At 36.4% G+C, this 7,121-nt stretch overlaps 1 pseudogene; it reads right to left on the bottom strand.

The window, feature by feature from the left end:
* Window positions 1-2,332: 2,332 nt before the first annotated feature.
* LOC101701313 (oxysterol-binding protein-related protein 9 pseudogene) lies at window positions 2,333-4,250 on the bottom strand (annotated as a pseudogene).
* Window positions 4,251-7,121: the final 2,871 nt, after the last annotated feature.

The following is a 7,121-nucleotide window of genomic DNA, read 5'->3' as shown; positions in this document are numbered from 1 at the left end:
TGGATAAAGTTGATAAAATTGGCTAATAGTTTCCCTCCCAGGAGATAAAAGATTGGCTTTTAACCCTGGATTCACTGCTAACAGTTGTATGATTTTTGTCAATTGGTTTTATTTGGTCAATTACATTAATTCAATAAAAAAGTATTAGGTTTTTGTAATCTACCAGGCACCGTTAGGTGCTAAAGTGGTGAGTATCACTCACCCTCTTTTCTCATGGTTTACAGTAAACCATAGCTAAATATTATTGGTTTGCTCCTCATGCTGGTGTTTGGTTGACTATAATTCTTTGTTAAAGAGTTACATTGTCAGCTGGTCATGGTGCCAAATACAGTGGACCATTGAATTATGACCAGCCTTATATGAACAACTTGGGTTATGACCAGAATTTTAGTTTTTAAAAAATTAATTTTATTGGTTCATTTAAGGTATACAATATAATGACATTCATCATTGGAAATTTGCAACTTTACATAATCCATCTTGGTACTTATTTTTTCCCCATTCCCCTGCCCTCCCTTCAACCCCTTCACCTTTCCCCATCTACAAAGATGTTTCCATTTTTTCTTTTTCTCATATTAATTCCCTTCCCTTCTTTCTTTTCCCCTACCCCTCCCACTTCCCCTTCCCCTTTGCATCTTGTCTTCCTATTTCACATTATCTATTATACCTTTTAGTCCTTATTTACACTTGCAGTTTCTCACACTAGAGAAACTATTCGGTATTTACACGTGTGTCCTATTTATTTCACTTAAGAGTATGGTCTCAGTGTGTATCCATTTAGCTATAAATGTCTCTAGTTTCTTGTTCTTTATGGCTGAGTAATAATCCATGTTATAAAAAACCCTCACATTTTCTTTATCCAGTCTCCAGTTGATTGGCAATTGGGTTGCTTCCAAGTTTTAGCTGTCACGAATTGTGCAGCTATGAATATGAGTGCACATATATATACACTAGTGCTTCTTAGATTTTAATGACAGTCCTGGGGGTTTGTTAAAATGCAGATTTTAACTCAGAAGGTTTGTAATAGGATCTGAGGTTCTGTATTTTTTTTTTTAAGGTTCAGAGAATTTTATTTTTGAGACAATATTTTGAAAATAATTTGAGTATTCTTTACTTTTAAAGAATAAAATTTTCACTACAGTGATTTTATAAGAAAACTTGTTTTTTTCTCTTTTTTTATTGAGTTTTTGGGTACATTTTAGGTGTAAAATAGTTACATTTATCATTGGGAACTTGTACCTTTACATGATGTATCTTTGTTTTTATTTCTTTCCCCTTCCCCTGCCCTCCCTTCACCCCCTCCACCCCTCCCTATTTGCAACGACTTTGTTTCCATTTTTTTCCTTTTCTCATATTTTTTCTTTTCCCATCTTTCCTTTCCCCTACCCCTCCCACTTCCCCTACTCCTTTAGACGTTTTTCTTCCTATTACACAATAACAATTATACATTGAGAGGACATTACCACAGATTTTACAGAATTTAAAAGGATATAGAAAGCATATTACAAAAATCTTTTTTGAAATAAATTTGACAACTTCTAAGAAGTACCTTGGAAGACAATGAAACTGACTCTGGAAGAAATATAAAATTTGAATAGCACCTATTAAAGAAAGTATATTCCTAGCTTGAAAACCTACCTATATGACAACAACAGGCTCATATACATTTTTTTTTGTTTTTGTTTTTGGTACTGGGGATCGAACTCAGGACCTTGTGCTTTCGAGGCAGGGGCCGAAACCCCTTAGCTAAATCCCCGGCCCCAGGCCCATACACATTTTTTTTCAGGTTTAGATAAATTTAATAGTTCAATTCTAAAATAAAAGTTATTATAGGTGAAATAACTAAATTTCCTAACACTTGATTTTTGATACATTTCGCTAGTTTTCTAAAACAACTCTGAGGAACCAGCATTTACAGATGAGTATTTATGAAAAACCTACCATCAATGTGTATCTGTTTATGTGTGTATATATATATATGTGTGTGTGTGTGTGTGTGTGTATATCTATATATATGTATATATGGAACCTAAGATACATAAAGTAGGAAACATTTGGTATGTCACATCTTAAAAACAGAACTAGAGTGCAGAGTATGAGATTTGGGTTTATAAATGCTTTTCAAAGCACGGGGTTTGGAAAAGAGCAGACATCTTGTTTCAAACCCTGAAGGTTTTCTCAGGACTGAAGTCAAAATTACAACTGCCAGAGGAAAAAAGCAGCTTTTCCTGCTTTAATTGTTCATCTGCATCAGAAAGTCCAGTATCCCTGAGAAGGAACCACTGGAGGAAGAGGGAGCGATAGGTCCTCCCAAAGGAAGATTGTTGCTTCATTAGGCAGAGCTACCACCTGGGTCATCAGGTGTAAACTTGGCGTTTCCCAACCTAATGCTTCGCAGCACAAGAGGTTTCGGTAATGGTTCATCGTAAACCCAGCATTCTCCATCTTCCTGGCATAACCTTGTCTCCCACCGAATTTTTTTCCTTCCTTTCTGCTCTTTGCCTTTCTTCAAGTCTGTGCTTTGCTTCAGTTGCTGCATCAATGTTTCTGATTTTTAAATTGAAAGTGACATCCTCCCAAAGGCAGCAGGGCTCATACTCATTCTGATCTTCCAACTTCCTCACTTTCTTCTTGATTATAGGCAACTTCTTAGTAGCTACAAAGACTGTATTTTCCCCTGTTGCATACTTTGTGTACATTATATCATTCTGTTCCCCTTCAATTGAACAAAAAGACTTCTTATCCTTTGGAGAAAAAAATCTCAGCACTAATTCTGTGTTTCTTGCCCCCATAGAAAGGTTTAGTGTGGAAGGTGATGTTTGCACTATAGCCTGTTTTGGAACAATTAATACTGCATTCTCCTCCTAATTCCACCCAGGGCACTGTGAAGCTAGACCTTCCATAATCATTAGGGAATGTGAGGATATAATGTTCATCACAGTCTAGACATGAGACACAACCCTGCCCTATGTTGTGCACCCCAGTTGACATCCCAAGGAACTTTGATTTGGTCCAGATATGAGCATTGAATTGTATCTTCCTGTTAAAACACTCAGCACAGGGGGCTGGGGATTTAGCTCAGTGGTTTCGTCACCTGCTGCACAAGTGCAAGGACCCAAATTCAATCCCCAGTACCAACAAAACAAAATAAAACAAAAATGACAGCATAAAAGGCTGAAATTGGTGGATGATGGGAAACCTGCTCAGCCATGAATGTTACATTGTTTTTAGAAACCCAAGGAACAGGTCCTTCTGAAACTAGCTCTGTGTTCTCTTCAGTGTCATTGGTAACATCCAGTGACACTGAAAGATCTCACCCAAAATGAGGTTGTATGGCTTTTTGGCAACTGATCCTTTCCTTCCTGCATGAAAGGCTGAGAGGTACCATTTCACGACCTGAACCATTTGATCCCTGGGATCCTTCTGGGCACTAATGCTCACAATCAGGTCCGGATGTGCAAAAAAGTATGCATATATTTCTAAAAGAGATCTTCTTTCAAGAATAAATGTTGGAAGAACTACCTTAGTAAGATCCATTCTGAGCCTGACCTGTGACAAGAGGTGCATGATGACACTCTTGTGCTCCTCCACAGACCCTGCCTCCCTGTCGTCATCTGTATCATCATGTGAATCAAAAAGGTCATTATCTCTTGGTCCATTGGACTTGGAAGAATTCAGTGATTCGTGGTGTCTGGACGCTTTAGGCTATTTCCTGAGCTGCTGTGGGTCAAGACTGAGGCAGATCCAGAAGGATCTATTAAGCGCTTTGGGGATGAGCTGCTTTGATGGAATCCATCAGCATCATAGAACTCATCTTCACTGCTAGAGTACGAGAACTCTGGGACTGTATTTGGAAACAAGTTGACATGGCTTGGAGAAGTCAGACTTCTACTAGGTGATGAATGCCCTGCCTGTACTATTTGGTGTTGGAGTCTGATAATGTCACAAGGTGGTTAATACAGGCCCAACGGGTAGGGTAGATGGACGCTGCTCTGATTTACACAACTGAGCAGGTTCTGGAGGTAAGACAGTCTGGGAAGGCATTGTGCTGATCACAGGCTCCAAGGTACTAGGTGGATATATTGCATCTACAGGGTTAATAGTACTTATAAGTCCATCTGCATGCTTATCCACATTACTCTGGTCTTTAGCAATCTGCAGCAACACAATGGAGTGTTTAATTGATGCTACCATGCTATTTGTTGTCTCCTTGAGAGTTTCAATTTTCTTTCACTGTTCATTATCTTTACAGTTTTTGTTTTTGTTTTTGGTACTGGGGATCGAACTTGAGTCCTTGTGCTTGTGCAGCAGGTGGCGAAACCACTGAGCTAAATCCCCGGCCCATCTTTACAGTTTTGATGCTTGTTGTCAAAAAGCTTTAGTTGTTCTATCAAGATCTGTAGGTAAGCATCAGCCTCTGTCAGTTTCTTTTCAAAGTCTTGGACACTGGGAACAAATCCTGAATCTAAACCTCAGCTCACAGTTTGTAGAGATTTCAGTCCATAATCAGCTGGCTCCAAGGCAGAGTGGCTTGGCATAGGGGCTTCACAGAGGAGGACAGTTTGTGGCAGTCACAAGGTAGCAAAAGCCTCATATACATTTTAACTGAGAAATTATATCAAACATTTAAACAGAAGAAAGAAGGAACACTTCCCCCCTCATTTTAGGAAATCAACATTGTGCTAATATTAAAACTGGATAAAGATAATAGAAGAAAAAAGTATGAACATAGATAAAAATTTGTTTAACAAAATGAACTATTAGAAGTCAAATCTGGCAGTATGTAGAAAGTGGTTTTATTATAGGGGTGGCAGTGTTGGTTCAGGATTGGAAGATCCACTCCCATAAGTCATCATTTTAACAGAGGAAAGGAAAAAGCCATATGATCCTGTCAGTAGTTGCAGAAAAAGTATTGGAGTAAATTCTACAGCTGTTCATGGTAAAAGCTATCAGGAGACTAGAAGTAGAACAGAAACTTCTCAACAGATAAGCCATGTACTCAATGCTTCCAGCAAAAATCCCTTATATGAATGGAAAAGATACAATGCTTTCTCCCTAAGGTGGTGAACAAGGGCAGATATGCCTACTCTTCATCTGTCCATAAACTTTGAAACATAGGCCCAAACCAAAATAGTCTGGCAATAAAAAGACACAATTAGCATAGGATTGGCAAGGTAGAAGTAAAATCTTTATACGTAGGTGCAATGATCATCTACAGAGAAAATACTAAGAAATCTCTAGGGGCCCTAGAACTTGTATCTGAATTTAGTAGGATTAGAAAACACAAGGTATATATATAAAAATTCAGGTCTATGTATACTTGCTATAAATGAAGAATTGGATATTGAAATTTAAAGGTTATGTAGGAGTACAAAGGACCTAGAGAACTAAAAAGAATAAAAAAACAGTGTTGGAAGACATTTAGTACCTAATTTTAAGACTTCCTTGAAATCTACAGTAATCTAGGCAGTGTTGGTGTAAGGAAAGATGTATAAATCATTGGAATAAAACAGAGAATCTAGAAATAGAACCACACATATATGGTCCACTGAGTTTTGAAAGATTATTTAACATTAACATTTTATAGGACATAAACTCAATTCAAGAGCAGAGGAAAAGATAGCATTTTCAGCAAATGGTACTAGAACACCTGGTATCTGTATGTAAAAGATTAACCTCAACCCTTTATTTCCATACATAAAAATAACTTGAAAGGATCTATGAACCTAAATATGAAAGACTAAAACTATAAAACTTTAAGAAGAAATGATAAGGGAAAATGTTCATGAATTAAGGGTAGGCAAGAATTTCCTAGGATACAAAAAACATGATGTATAAAAGAAAGAAATTGATAGATGAGATTCCATCAAAATTTAGAACTTTATTTATTTATTTTTTAATAAAATTTAGAACTTTAAATGACATTGTTAAGAAAATGAAAAGTAATCCTTAAAGACACCATATTTATAGTACATATAACCTAAGACCAGAATATATACGGAACTCTTACAGCTCATTAATAGACAACCCAATTAAAAAGTAGACACAAGAAGATGATAAATAGCCAGCACAGCACAAGGAAAGGTGTGCAACACTAGAATCAGAAAAATACTAATCAGTACAATGACAAGATTGTATTATACACTCACTAGGGAGATGAAGTTAAAAGTTTTGCAAGAACAAATGTCAGGTTAGGTGTGAACCAGTTAGAACTTTCTAATACTGCTAATGTGAATGTAAAATGACAAAACCATTTTGGAAAACAATATAGAAATTTCTTGTATTACTGTTAAGAACCAACAGTTCTGTTCTTAAGTTTTTACTTAAGAGGAATGAAAACACACGTTCATGAAAACACATGTTCACAATAGATTTGTACATACAAGTTGACTATTGCTTATCTGAAATTCTTGGGACCAAAAGTGTTTCAGATTTTGGTTTGAAATCCATTTGATCTGCAAAAAGGACAGCTACTCTTGCTTTTTTTTTTTTTTCAAGTTCCTGTTACATGGAGTATTGTTTTCCATCCTTTAACTTTTAGTCTATGAGTTTCTTTTTGAATGAAGTGTGTTTCTTGTATGCAGCATATTGTTGGATCTTGCTTCTTGACCAATTCTGCCAGTCTATTTCTTTTGATTGGTGAATTGAGACCATTAACATTGATGGTTATAACTGGTATGTATTGACTTATCATTGTCATGACTTCTTCTTTTTGCTGGATTCTCTTTTGCTTTTAATTTCTTGTCGTGCCCAACAGATTCATTCTGCTAGACTTCCTGGGGTTGTGATCCTCATTATCTTTCTTTAGAATATTGTCTAAAATTTTTTTGGAGTGTTGGTTTGGCATTTATGAAGTTCTTAAGGTGCTCTTATCTTATTTCTCCATCAGTTTTGAAAGATAGTTTTGCAGGATACGTCAATCTGGGTTTGAGACTGTTTTCCTTTAGGACTTGAAATACGTCACTCCAAGGTCTTTTTGCCTTGAAGGTTTGTGTTGAGAAGTCTGCTGTGATTCTGATGGGCTTTCCCTTGTATGTGATTTGTTTCTTTTTTTTTATTATTATTTATTTATTTTTTTGTGATTTGTTTCTTTCCTCTAACTGCTTGTAGATTTTTGTTCT

Source organism: Heterocephalus glaber, unplaced genomic scaffold (assembly GCF_053883595.1).
Source record: "Heterocephalus glaber isolate CG9 unplaced genomic scaffold, H.glaber_assembly_v1.0 deba00000281, whole genome shotgun sequence".
NCBI lineage: Eukaryota > Metazoa > Chordata > Mammalia > Rodentia > Bathyergidae > Heterocephalus > Heterocephalus glaber.
The sequence above is the reverse complement of the archived record's forward strand: the minus strand, read 5'-3'. Positions and strand labels throughout refer to the sequence as shown.